Genomic DNA, 17866 nt, shown 5'->3' on the forward strand with positions numbered 1-17866 from the left:
CCCAAACAAACCTTCCCACACCCACACACTGCCCCCACATTTCACAGCTTCTTGGAGAGGAGTCGCTCCCCCTTCACAAAGATGGAAGAGTCCAACCTGTCACTATCAAAGATAAGGCTGAGGCTTTTACAACAATCTTCAGCCGCAAGTGCCCACCGGATGATCTTACTCAGTCTCCCCCTGTGCTCCCCACCATCACAGACACCATTCTTCCAACAATTCCATTCACTCCGTGTCAGATCAAGAGACACTGGACACTGCAAAGGCTCTGTGCTCTGGCACTGCTCCTGAAGGCTGCTGCTCCACAACATGCCCTTCCTCCAGCCAAGTTCTCCCAGGACAGTGACAACACTGGGATCGACCTGGCCATGTGGGAAATTATCCAGGTATGTCCTGGACATAAAAAGCAGGACAAATCCAACTCAGCCAATTCCTCTCCCATCCATCTGTTCCCAATCCTCGGTAAAGTGATGGAAGGGCTCACCAACAGTGCTATCAAGCAGCACCTGCTCAGTGACACCCAGTTTGGCTTCCCCCAGGGTCACTCAGCTCCTGACCTGATTGTGTTTGTGTGTGTGTGTGAGAGAGAGAGATTGTGTGTGTGTGTGTGTGTGAGAGATAAAGATTGTGTGTGTGCCTGTGAGTGTGTGTGTGTTTGTGTGTGTGTGTGAAGGAGAGAGCGTGTGTGTGTTAGCATGTGTTTGTGTGCGTGTGAGAGAGAGTGTGTGTGTGTGTGAGAGAGAGAGGTGTGTGTGTGTGAGATTGTGTGTGCCTGTGGGCGTGTGTGTGAGAGAGAGAGTGTGTGTTTGTGTGAAGGAGAGAGAGTGTGTATGTTAGCGTGTGTGTGTGTGAGAGAGAGTGCATGTGTGTGTGTGAGCGCAAGAGAGGCAGCGTGTACGTGTGTGTGTTTGTGTGTGTGAGAGTGAGAGAATGTGTGTGAGTATGTGTCTGAGAGTGTGTGTTTGCGTCTGTGTGTGTGTGTGTGAGTGAGAGTATGTATGTGTATATGTGTGTTTGAGAGAGAGAGGGTGTGAGTGTGTATATGAGTGTGTGGGCATGTGTGTGTGTGAGAAACAGAGAGGGAGAATTTGTAGGTGTGTTTGAGAGAGACAGAGTGTGTATGTGTGTGAGAGAGACAGAGTGTGCGTGTGTGTGTGTAAGAGAGAGTGTGCATGTGTCTTTGTGTGTGAGAGAGTGAAAGAATGTGTGTGTGTGAGAGAGAGTGTGTTTGAGAGAGAGAGAATGTGTGTGCGAGAGAGAGAGAATGTGTGTGTGTATGTGCGTGTATGTGTGTGTGTGAGTGAGAGTGGGTGCGTGTGAGAGAGAGAGAATTTGTATGTGTATGTCTGCAAGAGTGTGTTTGCGTGTGTCTGAGAGAGAGAGAGGAAGAATTTGTTGGTGTGTGTGAGAAAGAGTGTGTGTGTGTGAGATAGTGTGTGTGTGAGAGAGTGCGTGTGTCTGTGTGTGTGTAAGAGGGAGAAGTGTGTGTGTGTGAGTGAGAGTGTGTGTGTGAGAGAGACAGAGAAAGGGAGAATTTGTGTGTATGAGAGGGAGAGAGTGTGTTTGTGCGTGCATGTGAGAGAGAGAGTGTGTGTGTGAGAGACAGATAGAGAGTGTGTGTGCGTGTGCATGTGAGAGAGAGTGTGTGTGTGCGAGAGTGAGACTGTGTATGAGGGATTGTTGCTGAGTGTGAATGCAAGGGAGCTGCAGAAATGCGGAATTGCATTTTGTGTCTGCACAAGAGCAAGGTGACTAATTGTACAGAGTGAGAAAGACATCTGGAAAGGCATCTGCAGCAGCTTGTCAGGATGGCCGAGTGGTCTAAGGCGCCAGACTCAAGGAGTGTTAGTCCTTGCTCTGCATCTGGGCTTGTGAATTCTGGTCCCTTTCTAGGGGCGTGGGTTCAAATCCCACTCCTGACATTCTTCCCTTTTCCCCAAACAAACCTTCCCACACCCACACACTGCCCCCACATTTCACAGCTTCTTGGAGAGGAGTCGCTCCCCCTTCACAAAGATGGAAGAGTCCAACCTGTCACTATCAAAGATAAGGCTGAGGCTTTTACAACAATCTTCAGCCGCAAGTGCCCACCGGATGATCTTACTCAGTCTCCCCCTGTGCTCCCCACCATCACAGACACCATTCTTCCAACAATTCCATTCACTCCGTGTCAGATCAAGAGACACTGGACACTGCAAAGGCTCTGTGCTCTGGCACTGCTCCTGAAGGCTGCTGCTTCACAACATGCCCTTCCTCCAGCCAAGTTCTACCAGGACAGTGACAACACTGGGATCGACCTGGCCATGTGGGAAATTATCCAGGTATGTCCTGGACATAAAAAGCAGGACAAATCCAACTCAGCCAATTCCTCTCCCATCCATCTGTTCCCAATCCTCGGTAAAGTGATGGAAGGGCTCACCAACAGTGCTATCAAGCAGCACCTGCTCAGTGACACCCAGTTTGGCTTCCCCCAGGGTCACTCAGCTCCTGACCTGATTGTGTTTGTGTGTGTGTGTGAGAGAGAGAGATTGTGTGTGTGTGTGAGAGATAAAGATTGTGTGTGTGCCTGTGAGTGTGTGTGTGTTTGTGTGTGTGTGTGAAGGAGAGAGCGTGTGTGTGTTAGCATGTGTTTGTGTGCGTGTGAGAGAGAGTGTGTGTGTGTGTGAGAGAGAGAGGTGTGTGTGTGTGAGATTGTGTGTGCCTGTGGGCGTGTGTGTGAGAGAGAGAGTGTGTGTTTGTGTGAAGGAGAGAGAGTGTGTATGTTAGCGTGTGTGTGTGTGAGAGAGAGTGCATGTGTGTGTGTGAGCGCAAGAGAGGCAGCGTGTACGTGTGTGTGTTTGTGTGTGTGAGAGTGAGAGAATGTGTGTGAGTATGTGTCTGAGAGTGTGTGTTTGTGTCTGTCTGTGTGTGTGTGAGTGAGAGTATGTATGTGTATATGTGTGTTTGAGAGAGAGAGGGTGTGAGTGTGTATATGAGTGTGTGGGCATGTGTGTGTGTGAGAAACAGAGAGGGAGAATTTGTAGGTGTGTTTGAGAGAGACAGAGTGTGTATGTGTGTGAGAGAGACAGAGTGTGCGTGTGTGTGTGTAAGAGAGAGTGTGCATGTGTGTTTGTGTGTGAGAGAGTGAAAGAATGTGTGTGTGTGATAGAGAGTGTGTTTGAGAGAGAGAGAATGTGTGTGCGAGAGAGAGAGAATGTGTGTGTGTATGTGCGTGTATGTGTGTGTGTGAGTGAGAGTGGGTGCGTGTGAGAGAGAGAGAATTTGTATGTGTATGTCTGCAAGAGTGTGTTTGCGTGTGTCTGAGAGAGAGAGAGGAAGAATTTGTTGGTGTGTGTGAGAAAGAGTGTGTGTGTGAGATAGTGTGTGTGTGAGAGAGTGCGTGTGTCTGTGTGTGTGTAAGAGGGAGAAGTGTGTGTGTGTGAGTGAGAGTGTGTGTGTGAGAGAGACAGAGAAAGGGAGAATTTGTGTGTATGAGAGGGAGAGAGTGTGTTTGTGCGTGCATGTGAGAGAGAGAGTGTGTGTGTGAGAGACAGATAGAGAGTGTGTGTGCGTGTGCATGTGAGAGAGAGTGTGTGTGCGAGAGTGAGACTGTGAATGAGGGATTGTTGCTGAGTGTGAATGCAAGGGAGCTGCAGAAATGCGGAATTGCATTTTGTGTCTGCACAAGAGCAAGGTGACTAATTGTACAGAGTGAGAAAGACATCTGGAAAGGCATCTGCAGCAGCTTGTCAGGATGGCCGAGTGGTCTAAGGCGCCAGACTCAAGGAGTGTTAGTCTTTGCTCTGCATCTGGGCTTGTGAATTCTGGTCCCTTTCTAGGGGCGTGGGTTCAAATCCCACTCCTGACATTCTTCCCTTTTCCCCAAACAAACCTTCCCACACCCACACACTGCCCCCACATTTCACAGCTTCTTGGAGAGGAGTCGCTCCCCCTTCACAAAGATGGAAGAGTCCAACCTGTCACTATCAAAGATAAGGCTGAGGCTTTTACAACAATCTTCAGCCGCAAGTGCCCACCGGATGATCTTACTCAGTCTCCCCCTGTGCTCCCCACCATCACAGACACCATTCTTCCAACAATTCCATTCACTCCGTGTCAGATCAAGAGACACTGGACACTGCAAAGGCTCTGTGCTCTGGCACTGCTCCTGAAGGCTGCTGCTTCACAACATGCCCTTCCTCCAGCCAAGTTCTACCAGGACAGTGACAACACTGGGATCGACCTGGCCATGTGGGAAATTATCCAGGTATGTCCTGGACATAAAAAGCAGGACAAATCCAACTCAGCCAATTCCTCTCCCATCCATCTGTTCCCAATCCTCGGTAAAGTGATGGAAGGGCTCACCAACAGTGCTATCAAGCAGCACCTGCTCAGTGACACCCAGTTTGGCTTCCCCCAGGGTCACTCAGCTCCTGACCTGATTGTGTTTGTGTGTGTGTGTGAGAGAGAGAGATTGTGTGTGTGTGTGAGAGATAAAGATTGTGTGTGTGCCTGTGAGTGTGTGTGTGTTTGTGTGTGTGTGTGAAGGAGAGAGCGTGTGTGTGTTAGCATGTGTTTGTGTGCGTGTGAGAGAGAGTGTGTGTGTGTGTGAGAGAGAGAGGTGTGTGTGTGTGAGATTGTGTGTGCCTGTGGGCGTGTGTGTGAGAGAGAGAGTGTGTGTTTGTGTGAAGGAGAGAGAGTGTGTATGTTAGCGTGTGTGTGTGTGAGAGAGAGTGCATGTGTGTGTGTGAGCGCAAGAGAGGCAGCGTGTACGTGTGTGTGTTTGTGTGTGTGAGAGTGAGAGAATGTGTGTGAGTATGTGTCTGAGAGTGTGTGTTTGTGTCTGTCTGTGTGTGTGTGAGAGAGAGTATGTATGTGTATATGTGTGTTTGAGAGAGAGAGGGTGTGAGTGTGTATATGAGTGTGTGGGCATGTGTGTGTGTGAGAAACAGAGAGGGAGAATTTGTAGGTGTGTTTGAGAGAGACAGAGTGTGTATGTGTGTGAGAGAGACAGAGTGTGCGTGTGTGTGTGTAAGAGAGAGTGTGCATGTGTCTTTGTGTGTGAGAGAGTGAAAGAATGTGTGTGTGTGAGAGAGAGTGTGTTTGAGAGAGAGAGAATGTGTGTGCGAGAGAGAGAGAATGTGTGTGTGTATGTGCGTGTATGTGTGTGTGTGAGTGAGAGTGGGTGCGTGTGAGAGAGAGAGAATTTGTATGTGTATGTCTGCAAGAGTGTGTTTGCGTGTGTCTGAGAGAGAGAGAGGAAGAATTTGTTGGTGTGTGTGAGAAAGAGTGTGTGTGTGAGATAGTGTGTGTGTGAGAGAGTGCGTGTGTCTGTGTGTGTGTAAGAGGGAGAAGTGTGTGTGTGTGAGTGAGAGTGTGTGTGTGAGAGAGACAGAGAAAGGGAGAATTTGTGTGTATGAGAGGGAGAGAGTGTGTTTGTGCGTGCATGTGAGAGAGAGAGTGTGTGTGTGAGAGACAGATAGAGAGTGTGTGTGCGTGTGCATGTGAGAGAGAGTGTGTGTGCGAGAGTGAGACTGTGAATGAGGGATTGTTGCTGAGTGTGAATGCAAGGGAGCTGCAGAAATGCGGAATTGCATTTTGTGTCTGCACAAGATCAAGGTGACTAATTGTACAGAGTGAGAAAGACATCTGGAAAGGCATCTGCAGCAGCTTGTCAGGATGGCCGAGTGGTCTAAGGTGCCAGACTCAAGGAGTGTTAGTCCTTGCTCTGCATCTGGGCTTGTGAATTCTGGTCCCTTTCTAGGGGCGTGGGTTCAAATCCCACTCCTGACATTCTTCCCTTTTCCCCAAACAAACCTTCCCACACCCACACACTGCCCCCACATTTCACAGCTTCTTGGAGAGGAGTCGCTCCCCCTTCACAAAGATGGAAGAGTCCAACCTGTCACTATCAAAGATAAGGCTGAGGCTTTTACAAAAATCTTCAGCCGCAAGTGCCCACCGGATGATCTTACTCAGTCTCCCCCTGTGCTCCCCACCATCACAGACACCATTCTTCCAACAATTCCATTCACTCCGTGTCAGATCCAGAGACACTGGACACTGCAAAGGCTCTGTGCTCTGGCACTGCTCCTGAAGGCTGCTGCTCCACAACATGCCCTTCCTCCAGCCAAGTTCTCCCAGGACAGTGACAACACTGGGATCGACCTGGCCATGTGGGAAATTATCCAGGTATGTCCTGGACATAAAAAGCAGGACAAATCCAACTCAGCCAATTCCTCTCCCATCCATCTGTTCCCAATCCTCGGTAAAGTGATGGAAGGGCTCACCAACAGTGCTATCAAGCAGCACCTGCTCAGTGACTCCCAGTTTGGGTTCCCCCAGGGTCACTCAGCTCCTGACATGATTGTGTTTGTGTGTGTGAGAGAGAGAGATTGTGTGTGTGTGTGTCAGAGAGATAAAGAGAGATTGTGTGTGCCTGTGAGTGTGTGTGTGTTTGTGTGTGTGTGTGAAGGAGAGAGCGTGTGTGTGTTAGCATGTGTTTGTGTGCGTGTGAGAGAGAGTGTGTGTGTGTGTGAGAGAGAGAGGTGTGTGTGTGTGAGATTGTGTGTGCCTGTGGGCGTGTGTGTGAGAGAGAGAGTGTGTGTTTGTGTGAAGGAGAGAGAGTGTGTATGTTAGCGTGTGTTTGTGTGAGAGAGAGTGCATGTGTGTGTGTGAGCGCAAGAGAGGCAGCGTGTACGTGTGTGTGTTTGTGTGTGTGAGAGTGAGAGAATGTGTGTGAGTATGTGTCTGAGAGTGTGTGTTTGTGTCTGTCTGTGTGTGTGTGAGTGAGAGTATGTATGTGTATATGTGTGTTTGAGAGAGAGAGGGTGTGAGTGTGTATATGAGTGTGTGGGCATGTGTGTGTGTGAGAAACAGAGAGGGAGAATTTGTAGGTGTGTTTGAGAGAGACAGAGTGTGTATGTGTGTGAGAGAGACAGAGTGTGCGTGTGTGTGTGGAAGAGAGAGTGTGCATGTGTGTTTGTGTGTGAGAGAGTGAAAGAATGTGTGTGTGTGATAGAGAGTGTGTTTGAGAGAGAGAGAATGTGTGTGCGAGAGAGAGAGAATGTGTGTGTGTATGTGCGTGTATGTGTGTGTGTGAGTGAGAGTGGGTGCGTGTGTGAGAGAGAGAATTTGTATGTGTATGTCTGCAAGAGTGTGTTTGCGTGTGTCTGAGAGAGAGAGAGGAAGAATTTGTTGGTGTGTGTGAGAAAGAGTGTGTGTGTGAGATAGTGTGTGTGTGAGAGAGACAGAGAAAGGGAGAATTTGTGTGTATGAGAGGGAGAGAGTGTGTTTGTGCGTGCATGTGAGAGAGAGAGTGTGTGTGTGAGAGACAGATAGAGAGTGTGTGTGCGTGTGCATGTGAGAGAGAGTGTGTGTGTGCGAGAGTGAGACTGTGTATGAGGGATTGTTGCTGAGTGTGAATGCAAGGGAGCTGCAGAAATGCGGAATTGCATTTTGTGTCTGCACAAGAGCAAGGTGACTAATTGTACAGAGTGAGAAGGACATCTGGAAAGGCATCTGCAGCAGCTTGTCAGGATGGCCGAGTGGTCTAAGGCGCCAGACTCAAGGAGTGTTAGTCCTTGTTCTGCATCTGGGCTTGTGAATTCTGGTCCCTTTCTAGGGGCGTGGGTTCAAATCCCACTCCTGACATTCTTCCCTTTTCCCCAAACAAACCTTCCCACACCCACACACTGCCCCCACATTTCACAGCTTCTTGGAGAGGAGTCGCTCCCCCTTCACAAAGATGGAAGAGTCCAACCTGTCACTATCAAAGATAAGGCTGAGGCTTTTACAACAATCTTCAGCCGCAAGTGCCCACCGGATGATCTTACTCAGTCTCCCCCTGTGCTCCCCACCATCACAGACACCATTCTTCCAACAATTCCATTCACTCCGTCTCAGATCAAGAGACACTGGACACTGCAAAGGCTCTGTGCTCTGGCACTGCTCCTGAAGGCTGCTGCTCCACAACATGCCCTTCCTCCAGCCAAGTTCTCCCAGGACAGTGACAACACTGGAATCGACCTGGCCATGTGGGAAATTATCCAGGTATGTCCTGGACATAAAAAGCAGGACAAATCCAACTCAGCCAATTCCTCTCCCATCCATCTGTTCCCAATCCTCGGTAAAGTGATGGAAGGGCTCACCAACAGTGCTATCAAGCAGCACCTGCTCAGTGACACCCAGTTTGGCTTCCCCCAGGGTCACTCAGCTCCTGACCTGATTGTGTTTGTGTGTGTGTATGAGAGAGAGAGATTGTGTGTGTGTGTGAGAGATAAAGATTGTGTGTGTGCCTGTGAGTGTGTGTGTGTTTGTGTGTGTGTGTGAAGGAGAGAGCGTGTGTGTGTTAGCATGTGTTTGTGTGTGTGTGAGAGAGAGAGGTGTGTGTGTGTGAGATTGTGTGTGCCTGTGGGCGTGTGTGTGAGAGAGAGAGTGTGTGTTTGTGTGAAGGAGAGAGAGTGTGTATGTTAGCGTGTGTGTGTGTGAGAGAGAGTGCATGTGTGTGTGTGAGCGCAAGAGAGGCAGCGTGTACGTGTGTGTGTTTGTGTGTGTGAGAGTGAGAGAATGTGTGTGAGTATGTGTCTGAGAGTGTGTGTTTGTGTCTGTCTGTGTGTGTGTGAGTGAGAGTATGTATGTGTATATGTGTGTTTGAGAGAGAGAGGGTGTGAGTGTGTATATGAGTGTGTGGGCATGTGTGTGTGTGAGAAACAGAGAGGGAGAATTTGTAGGTGTGTTTGAGAGAGACAGAGTGTGTATGTGTGTGAGAGAGACAGAGTGTGCGTGTGTGTGTGTAAGAGAGAGTGTGCATGTGTCTTTGTGTGTGAGAGAGTGAAAGAATGTGTGTGTGTGAGAGAGAGTGTGTTTGAGAGAGAGAGAATGTGTGTGCGAGAGAGAGAGAATGTGTGTGTGTATGTGCGTGTATGTGTGTGTGTGAGTGAGAGTGGGTGCGTGTGAGAGAGAGAGAATTTGTATGTGTATGTCTGCAAGAGTGTGTTTGCGTGTGTCTGAGAGAGAGAGAGGAAGAATTTGTTGGTGTGTGTGAGAAAGAGTGTGTGTGTGAGATAGTGTGTGTGTGAGAGAGTGCGTGTGTCTGTGTGTGTGTAAGAGGGAGAAGTGTGTGTGTGTGAGTGAGAGTGTGTGTGTGAGAGAGACAGAGAAAGGGAGAATTTGTGTGTATGAGAGGGAGAGAGTGTGTTTGTGCGTGCATGTGAGAGAGAGAGTGTGTGTGTGAGAGACAGATAGAGAGTGTGTGTGCGTGTGCATGTGAGAGAGAGTGTGTGTGTGCGAGAGTGAGACTGTGTATGAGGGATTGTTGCTGAGTGTGAATGCAAGGGAGCTGCAGAAATGCGGAATTGCATTTTGTGTCTGCACAAGAGCAAGGTGACTAATTGTACAGAGTGAGAAAGACATCTGGAAAGGCATCTGCAGCAGCTTGTCAGGATGGCCGAGTGGTCTAAGGCGCCAGACTCAAGGAGTGTTAGTCCTTGTTCTGCATCTGGGCTTGTGAATTCTGGTCCCTTTCTAGGGGCGTGGGTTCAAATCCCACTCCTGACATTCTTCCCTTTTCCCCAAACAAACCTTCCCACACCCACACACTGCCCCCACATTTCACAGCTTCTTGGAGAGGAGTCGCTCCCCCTTCACAAAGATGGAAGAGTCCAACCTGTCACTATCAAAGATAAGGCTGAGGCTTTTACAACAATCTTCAGCCGCAAGTGCCCACCGGATGATCTTACTCAGTCTCCCCCTGTGCTCCCCACCATCACAGACACCATTCTTCCAACAATTCCATTCACTCCGTCTCAGATCAAGAGACACTGGACACTGCAAAGGCTCTGTGCTCTGGCACTGCTCCTGAAGGCTGCTGCTCCACAACATGCCCTTCCTCCAGCCAAGTTCTCCCAGGACAGTTACAACACTGGGATCGACCTGGCCATGTGGGAAATTATCCAGGTATGTCCTGGACATAAAAAGCAGGACAAATCCAACTCAGCCAATTCCTCTCCCATCCATCTGTTCCCAATCCTCGGTAAAGTGATGGAAGGGCTCACCAACAGTGCTATCAAGCAGCACCTGCTCAGTGACACCCAGTTTGGCTTCCCCCAGGGTCACTCAGCTCCTGACCTGATTGTGTTTGTGTGTGTGTATGAGAGAGAGAGATTGTGTGTGTGTGTGAGAGATAAAGATTGTGTGTGTGCCTGTGAGTGTGTGTGTGTTTGTGTGTGTGTGTGAAGGAGAGAGCGTGTGTGTGTTAGCATGTGTTTGTGTGTGTGTGAGAGAGAGAGGTGTGTGTGTGTGAGATTGTGTGTGCCTGTGGGCGTGTGTGTGAGAGAGAGAGTGTGTGTTTGTGTGAAGGAGAGAGAGTGTGTATGTTAGCGTGTGTGTGTGTGAGAGAGAGTGCATGTGTGTGTGTGAGCGCAAGAGAGGCAGCGTGTACGTGTGTGTGTTTGTGTGTGTGAGAGTGAGAGAATGTGTGTGAGTATGTGTCTGAGAGTGTGTGTTTGTGTCTGTCTGTGTGTGTGTGAGTGAGAGTATGTATGTGTATATGTGTGTTTGAGAGAGAGAGGGTGTGAGTGTGTATATGAGTGTGTGGGCATGTGTGTGTGTGAGAAACAGAGAGGGAGAATTTGTAGGTGTGTTTGAGAGAGACAGAGTGTGTATGTGTGTGAGAGAGACAGAGTGTGCGTGTGTGTGTGTAAGAGAGAGTGTGCATGTGTCTTTGTGTGTGAGAGAGTGAAAGAATGTGTGTGTGTGAGAGAGAGTGTGTTTGAGAGAGAGAGAATGTGTGTGCGAGAGAGAGAGAATGTGTGTGTGTATGTGCGTGTATGTGTGTGTGTGAGTGAGAGTGGGTGCGTGTGAGAGAGAGAGAATTTGTATGTGTATGTCTGCAAGAGTGTGTTTGCGTGTGTCTGAGAGAGAGAGAGGAAGAATTTGTTGGTGTGTGTGAGAAAGAGTGTGTGTGTGAGATAGTGTGTGTGTGAGAGAGTGCGTGTGTCTGTGTGTGTGTAAGAGGGAGAAGTGTGTGTGTGTGAGTGAGAGTGTGTGTGTGAGAGAGACAGAGAAAGGGAGAATTTGTGTGTATGAGAGGGAGAGAGTGTGTTTGTGCGTGCATGTGAGAGAGAGAGTGTGTGTGTGAGAGACAGATAGAGAGTGTGTGTGCGTGTGCATGTGAGAGAGAGTGTGTGTGTGCGAGAGTGAGACTGTGTATGAGGGATTGTTGCTGAGTGTGAATGCAAGGGAGCTGCAGAAATGCGGAATTGCATTTTGTGTCTGCACAAGAGCAAGGTGACTAATTGTACAGAGTGAGAAAGACATCTGGAAAGGCATCTGCAGCAGCTTGTCAGGATGGCCGAGTGGTCTAAGGCGCCAGACTCAAGGAGTGTTAGTCCTTGCTCTGCATCTGGGCTTGTGAATTCTGGTCCCTTTCTAGGGGCGTGGGTTCAAATCCCACTCCTGACATTCTTCCCTTTTCCCCAAACAAACCTTCCCACACCCACACACTGCCCCCACATTTCACAGCTTCTTGGAGAGGAGTCGCTCCCCCTTCACAAAGATGGAAGAGTCCAACCTGTCACTTTCAAAGATAAGGCTGAGGCTTTTACAACAATCTTCAGCCGCAAGTGCCCACCGGATGATCTTACTCAGTCTCCCCCTGTGCTCCCCACCATCACAGACACCATTCTTCCAACAATTCCATTCACTCCGTCTCAGATCAAGAGACACTGGACACTGCAAAGGCTCTGTGCTCTGGCACTGCTCCTGAAGGCTGCTGCTCCACAACATGCCCTTCCTCCAGCCAAGTTCTACCAGGACAGTGACAACACTGGAATCGACCTGGCCATGTGGGAAATTATCCAGGTATGTCCTGGACATAAAAAGCAGGACAAATCCAACTCAGCCAATTCCTCTCCCATCCATCTGTTCCCAATCCTCGGTAAAGTGATGGAAGGGCTCACCAACAGTGCTATCAAGCAGCACCTGCTCAGTGACACCCAGTTTGGCTTCCCCCAGGGTCACTCAGCTCCTGACCTGATTGTGTTTGTGTGTGTGTGTGAGAGAGAGAGATTGTGTGTGTGTGTGTGTGAGAGATAAAGATTGTGTGTGTGCCTGTGAGTGTGTGTGTGTTTGTGTGTGTGTGTGAGAGAGAGAGGTGTGAGATTGTGTGTGCCTGTGGGCGTGTGTGTGAGAGGGAGAGTGTGTGTTTGTGTGAAGGAGAGAGAGTGTGTATGTTAGCGTGTGTGTGTGTGAGAGAGAGTGCATGTGTGTGTGTGAGCGCAAGAGAGGCAGCGTGTACGTGTGTGTGTTTGTGTGTGTGAGAGTGAGAGAATGTGTGTGAGTATGTGTCTGAGAGTGTGTGTTTGTGTCTGCCTGTGTGTGTGTGAGTGAGAGTGTGTGTGAGAGAGAGTATGTATGTGTATATGTGTTTGAGAGAGAGAGGGTGTGAGTGTGTATATGAGTGTGTGGTCATGTGTGTGTGTGAGAAACAGAGAGGGAGAATTTGTAGGTGTGTTTGAGAGAGACAGAGTGTGTATGTGTGTGAGAGAGACAGAGTGTGCGTGTGTGTGTGTAAGAGAGAGTGTGCATGTGTCTTTGTGTGTGAGAGAGTGAAAGAATGTGTGTGTGTGATAGAGAGTGTGTTTGAGAGAGATAGAATGTGTGTGCGAGAGAGAGAGAATGTGTGTGTGTATGTGCGTGTATGTGTGTGTGTGAGTGAGAGTGGGTGCGTGTGAGAGAGAGAGAATTTGTATGTGTATGTCTGCAAGAGTGTGTTTGCGTGTGTCTGAGAGAGAGAGAGGAAGAATTTGTTGGTGTGTGTGAGAAAGAGTGTGTGTGTGAGATAGTGTGTGTGTGAGAGAGTGCGTGTGTCTGTGTGTGTGTAAGAGGGAGAAGTGTGTGTGTGTGAGTGAGAGTGTGTGTGTGAGAGAGACAGAGAAAGGGAGAATTTGTGTGTATGAGAGGGAGAGAGTGTGTTTGTGCGTGCATGTGAGAGAGAGAGTGTGTGTGTGAGAGACAGATAGAGAGTGTGTGTGCGTGTGCATGTGAGAGAGAGTGTGTGTGTGCGAGAGTGAGACTGTGTATGAGGGATTGTTGCTGAGTGTGAATGCAAGGGAGCTGCAGAAATGCGGAATTGCATTTTGTGTCTGCACAAGAGCAAGGTGACTAATTGTACAGAGTGAGAAAGACATCTGGAAGGACATTTGCAGCAGCTTGTCAGGATGGCCGAGTGGTCTAAGGTGCCAGACTCAAGGAGTGTTAGTCCTTTCTCTGCATCTGGGCTTGTGAATTCTGGTCCCTTTTTAGGGGCGTGGGTTCAAATCCCACTCCTGACATTCTTCCCTTTTCCCCAAACAAACCTTCCCACACCCACACACTGCCCCCACATTTCACAGCTTCTTGGAGAGGAGTCGCTCCCCCTTCACAAAGATGGAAGAGTCCAACCTGTCACTATCAAAGATAAGGCTGAGGCTTTTACAACAATCTTCAGCCGCAAGTGCCCACCGGATGATCTTACTCAGTCTCCCCCTGTGCTCCCCACCATCACAGACACCATTCTTCCAACAATTCCATTCACTCCGTGTCAGATCAAGAGACACTGGACACTGCAAAGGCTCTGTGCTCTGGCACTGCTCCTGAAGGCTGCTGCTCCACAACATGCCCTTCCTCCAGCCAAGTTCTCCCAGGACAGTGACAACACTGGGATCGACCTGGCCATGTGGGAAATTATCCAGGTATGTCCTGGACATAAAAAGCAGGACAAATCCAACTCAGCCAATTCCTCTCCCATCCATCTGTTCCCAATCCTCGGTAAAGTGATGGAAGGGCTCACCAACAGTGCTATCAAGCAGCACCTGCTCAGTGACACCCAGTTTGGCTTCCCCCAGGGTCACTCAGCTCCTGACCTGATTGTGTTTGTGTGTGTGTATGAGAGAGAGAGATTGTGTGTGTGTGTGAGAGATAAAGATTGTGTGTGTGCCTGTGAGTGTGTGTGTGTTTGTGTGTGTGTGTGAAGGAGAGAGCGTGTGTGTGTTAGCATGTGTTTGTGTGTGTGTGAGAGAGAGAGGTGTGTGTGTGTGAGATTGTGTGTGCCTGTGGGCGTGTGTGTGAGAGAGAGAGTGTGTGTTTGTGTGAAGGAGAGAGAGTGTGTATGTTAGCGTGTGTGTGTGTGAGAGAGAGTGCATGTGTGTGTGTGAGCGCAAGAGAGGCAGCGTGTACGTGTGTGTGTTTGTGTGTGTGAGAGTGAGAGAATGTGTGTGAGTATGTGTCTGAGAGTGTGTGTTTGTGTCTGTCTGTGTGTGTGTGAGTGAGAGTATGTATGTGTATATGTGTGTTTGAGAGAGAGAGGGTGTGAGTGTGTATATGAGTGTGTGGGCATGTGTGTGTGTGAGAAACAGAGAGGGAGAATTTGTAGGTGTGTTTGAGAGAGACAGAGTGTGTATGTGTGTGAGAGAGACAGAGTGTGCGTGTGTGTGTGTAAGAGAGAGTGTGCATGTGTCTTTGTGTGTGAGAGAGTGAAAGAATGTGTGTGTGTGAGAGAGAGTGTGTTTGAGAGAGAGAGAATGTGTGTGCGAGAGAGAGAGAATGTGTGTGTGTATGTGCGTGTATGTGTGTGTGTGAGTGAGAGTGGGTGCGTGTGAGAGAGAGAGAATTTGTATGTGTATGTCTGCAAGAGTGTGTTTGCGTGTGTCTGAGAGAGAGAGAGGAAGAATTTGTTGGTGTGTGTGAGAAAGAGTGTGTGTGTGAGATAGTGTGTGTGTGAGAGAGTGCGTGTGTCTGTGTGTGTGTAAGAGGGAGAAGTGTGTGTGTGTGAGTGAGAGTGTGTGTGTGAGAGAGACAGAGAAAGGGAGAATTTGTGTGTATGAGAGGGAGAGAGTGTGTTTGTGTGTGCATGTGAGAGAGAGAGTGTGTGTGTGAGAGACAGATAGAGAGTGTGTGTGCGTGTGCATGTGAGAGAGAGTGTGTGTGTGCGAGAGTGAGACTGTGTATGAGGGATTGTTGCTGAGTGTGAATGCAAGGGAGCTGCAGAAATGCGGAATTGCATTTTGTGTCTGCACAAGAGCAAGGTGACTAATTGTACAGAGTGAGAAAGACATCTGGAAAGGCATCTGCAGCAGCTTGTCCGGATGGCAGAGTGGTCTAAGGCGCCAGACTCAAGGAGTGTTAGTCCTTGCTCTGCATCTGGGCTTGTGAATTCTGGTCCCTTTCTAGGGGCGGGGGTTCAAATCCCACTCCTGACATTCTTCCCTTTTCCCCAAACAAACCTTCCCACACCCACACACTGCCCCCACATTTCACAGCTTCTTGGAGAGGAGTCGCTCCCCCTTCACAAAGATGGAAGAGTCCAACCTGTCACTTTCAAAGATAAGGCTGAGGCTTTTACAACAATCTTCAGCCGCAAGTGCCCACCGGATGATCTTACTCAGTCTCCCCCTGTGCTCCCCACCATCACAGACACCATTCTTCCAACAATTCCATTCACTCCGTGTCAGATCAAGAGACACTGGACACTGCAAAGGCTCTGTGCTCTGGCACTGCTCCTGAAGGCTGCTGCTCCACAACATGCCCTTCCTCCAGCCAAGTTCTCCCAGGACAGTTACAACACTGGGATCGACCTGGCCATGTGGGAAATTATCCAGGTATGTCCTGGACATAAAAAGCAGGACAAATCCAACTCAGCCAATTCCTCTCCCATCCATCTGTTCCCAATCCTCGGTAAAGTGATGGAAGGGCTCACCAACAGGGCTATCAAGCAGCACCTGCTCAGTGACACCCAGTTTGGCTTCCCCCAGGGTCACTCAGCTCCTGACCTGATTGTGTTTGTGTGTGTGTGTGTGAGAGAGAGAGAGATTGTGTGTGTGTGTGTGTGTGTGAGAGATAAAGATTGTGTGTGTGCCTGTGAGTGTGTGTGTGTTTGTGTGTGTGTGTGAAGGAGAGAGCGTGTGTGTGTTAGCATGTGTTTGTGTGCGTGTGAGAGAGAGTGTGTGTGTGTGGTGTGTGTGTGAGAGAGAGAGGTGTGTGTGTGTGAGATTGTGTGTGCCTGTGGGCGTGTGTGTGAGAGAGAGAGTGTGTGTTTGTGTGAAGGAGAGAGAGTGTGTATGTTAGCGTGTGTGTGTGTGAGAGAGAGTGCATGTGTGTGTGTGAGCGCAAGAGAGGCAGCGTGTACGTGTGTGTGTTTGTGTGTGTGAGAGTGAGAGAATGTGTGTGAGTATGTGTCTGAGAGTGTGTGTTTGCGTCTGTCTGTGTGTGTGTGAGTGAGAGTATGTATGTGTATATGTGTGTTTGAGAGAGAGAGGGTGTGAGTGTGTATATGAGTGTGTGGGCATGTGTGTGTGTGAGAAACAGAGAGGGAGAATTTGTAGGTGTGTTTGAGAGAGACAGAGTGTGTATGTGTGTGAGAGAGACAGAGTGTGCGTGTGTGTGTGTAAGAGAGAGTGTGCATGTGTCTTTGTGTGTGAGAGAGTGAAAGAATGTGTGTGTGTGAGAGAGAGTGTGTTTGAGAGAGAGAGAATGTGTGTGCGAGAGAGAGAGAATGTGTGTGTGTATGTGCGTGTATGTGTGTGTGTGAGTGAGAGTGGGTGCGTGTGAGAGAGAGAGAATTTGTATGTGTATGTCTGCAAGAGTGTGTTTGCGTGTGTCTGAGAGAGAGAGAGGAAGAATTTGTTGGTGTGTGTGAGAAAGAGTGTGTGTGTGAGATAGTGTGTGTGTGAGAGAGTGCGTGTGTCTGTGTGTGTGTAAGAGGGAGAAGTGTGTGTGTGTGAGTGAGAGTGTGTGTGTGAGAGAGACAGAGAAAGGGAGAATTTGTGTGTATGAGAGGGAGAGAGTGTGTTTGTGCGTGCATGTGAGAGAGAGAGTGTGTGTGTGAGAGACAGATAGAGAGTGTGTGTGCGTGTGCATGTGAGAGAGAGTGTGTGTGTGCGAGAGTGAGACTGTGTATGAGGGATTGTTGCTGAGTGTGAATGCAAGGGAGCTGCAGAAATGCGGAATTGCATTTTGTGTCTGCACAAGAGCAAGGTGACTAATTGTACAGAGTGAGAAAGACATCTGGAAAGGCATCTGCAGCAGCTTGTCAGGATGGCCGAGTGGTCTAAGGCGCCAGACTCAAGGAGTGTTAGTCCTTGCTCTGCATCTGGGCTTGTGAATTCTGGTCCCTTTCTAGGGGCGTGGGTTCAAATCCCACTCCTGACATTCTTCCCTTTTCCCCAAACAAACCTTCCCACACCCACACACTGCCCCCACATTTCACAGCTTCTTGGAGAGGAGTCGCTCCCCCTTCACAAAGATGGAAGAGTCCAACCTGTCACTTTCAAAGATAAGGCTGAGGCTTTTACAACAATCTTCAGCCGCAAGTGCCCACCGGATGATCTTACTCAGTCTCCCCCTGTGCTCCCCACCATCACAGACACCATTCTTCCAACAATTCCATTCACTCCGTGTCAGATCAAGAGACACTGGACACTGCAAAGGCTCTGTGCTCTGGCACTGATCCTGAAGGCTGCTACTCCACAACATGCCCTTCCTCCAGCCAAGTTCTCCCAGGACAGTTACAACACTGGGATCGACCTGGCCATGTGGGAAATTATCCAGGTATGTCCTGGACATAAAAAGCAGGACAAATCCAACTCAGCCAATTCCTCTCCCATCCATCTGTTCCCAATCCTCGGTAAAGTGATGGAAGGGCTCACCAACAGGGCTATCAAGCAGCACCTGCTCAGTGACACCCAGGTTGGCTTCCCCCAGGGTCACTCAGCTCCTGACCTGATTGTGTTTGTGTGTGTGTGTGCGAGAGAGAGAGAGATTGTGTGTGTGTGTGTGTGTGTGAGAGATAAAGATTGTGTGTGTGCCTGTGAGTGTGTGTGTGTTTGTGTGTGTGTGTGAAGGAGAGAGC

General features: G+C 49.2%; 8 non-coding genes across 8 annotated transcripts; all 8 read left to right on the forward strand.

Moving 5' to 3' along the window:
• The first annotated feature begins 1802 nt into the window (after nucleotides 1-1802).
• trnal-caa (transfer RNA leucine (anticodon CAA)) lies at nucleotides 1803-1922 on the forward strand. The gene is made up of 2 exons: nucleotides 1803-1840; nucleotides 1877-1922. It is a non-coding gene; the product is annotated as a tRNA-Leu (tRNA).
• Nucleotides 1923-3727: 1805 nt separating this feature from the next.
• Nucleotides 3728-3847, forward strand: trnal-caa (transfer RNA leucine (anticodon CAA)). The gene is made up of 2 exons: nucleotides 3728-3765; nucleotides 3802-3847. It is a non-coding gene; the product is annotated as a tRNA-Leu (tRNA).
• A 1805-nt stretch (nucleotides 3848-5652) lies between these two features.
• trnal-caa (transfer RNA leucine (anticodon CAA)) lies at nucleotides 5653-5772 on the forward strand. Its single transcript has 2 exons — nucleotides 5653-5690; nucleotides 5727-5772. It is a non-coding gene; the product is annotated as a tRNA-Leu (tRNA).
• Nucleotides 5773-7512: 1740 nt separating this feature from the next.
• trnal-caa (transfer RNA leucine (anticodon CAA)) lies at nucleotides 7513-7632 on the forward strand. Its single transcript has 2 exons — nucleotides 7513-7550; nucleotides 7587-7632. It is a non-coding gene; the product is annotated as a tRNA-Leu (tRNA).
• Nucleotides 7633-9417: 1785 nt separating this feature from the next.
• Nucleotides 9418-9537, forward strand: trnal-caa (transfer RNA leucine (anticodon CAA)). Its single transcript has 2 exons — nucleotides 9418-9455; nucleotides 9492-9537. It is a non-coding gene; the product is annotated as a tRNA-Leu (tRNA).
• Nucleotides 9538-11322: 1785 nt separating this feature from the next.
• Nucleotides 11323-11442, forward strand: trnal-caa (transfer RNA leucine (anticodon CAA)). The gene is made up of 2 exons: nucleotides 11323-11360; nucleotides 11397-11442. It is a non-coding gene; the product is annotated as a tRNA-Leu (tRNA).
• Nucleotides 11443-13193: 1751 nt separating this feature from the next.
• trnal-caa (transfer RNA leucine (anticodon CAA)) lies at nucleotides 13194-13313 on the forward strand. The gene is made up of 2 exons: nucleotides 13194-13231; nucleotides 13268-13313. It is a non-coding gene; the product is annotated as a tRNA-Leu (tRNA).
• A 3733-nt stretch (nucleotides 13314-17046) lies between these two features.
• Nucleotides 17047-17166, forward strand: trnal-caa (transfer RNA leucine (anticodon CAA)). The gene is made up of 2 exons: nucleotides 17047-17084; nucleotides 17121-17166. It is a non-coding gene; the product is annotated as a tRNA-Leu (tRNA).
• The last annotated feature ends 700 nt before the right edge of the window (nucleotides 17167-17866 follow it).

This window comes from Chiloscyllium punctatum, chromosome 17 (assembly GCF_047496795.1).
Source record: "Chiloscyllium punctatum isolate Juve2018m chromosome 17, sChiPun1.3, whole genome shotgun sequence".
Taxonomy (NCBI): domain Eukaryota; kingdom Metazoa; phylum Chordata; class Chondrichthyes; order Orectolobiformes; family Hemiscylliidae; genus Chiloscyllium; species Chiloscyllium punctatum.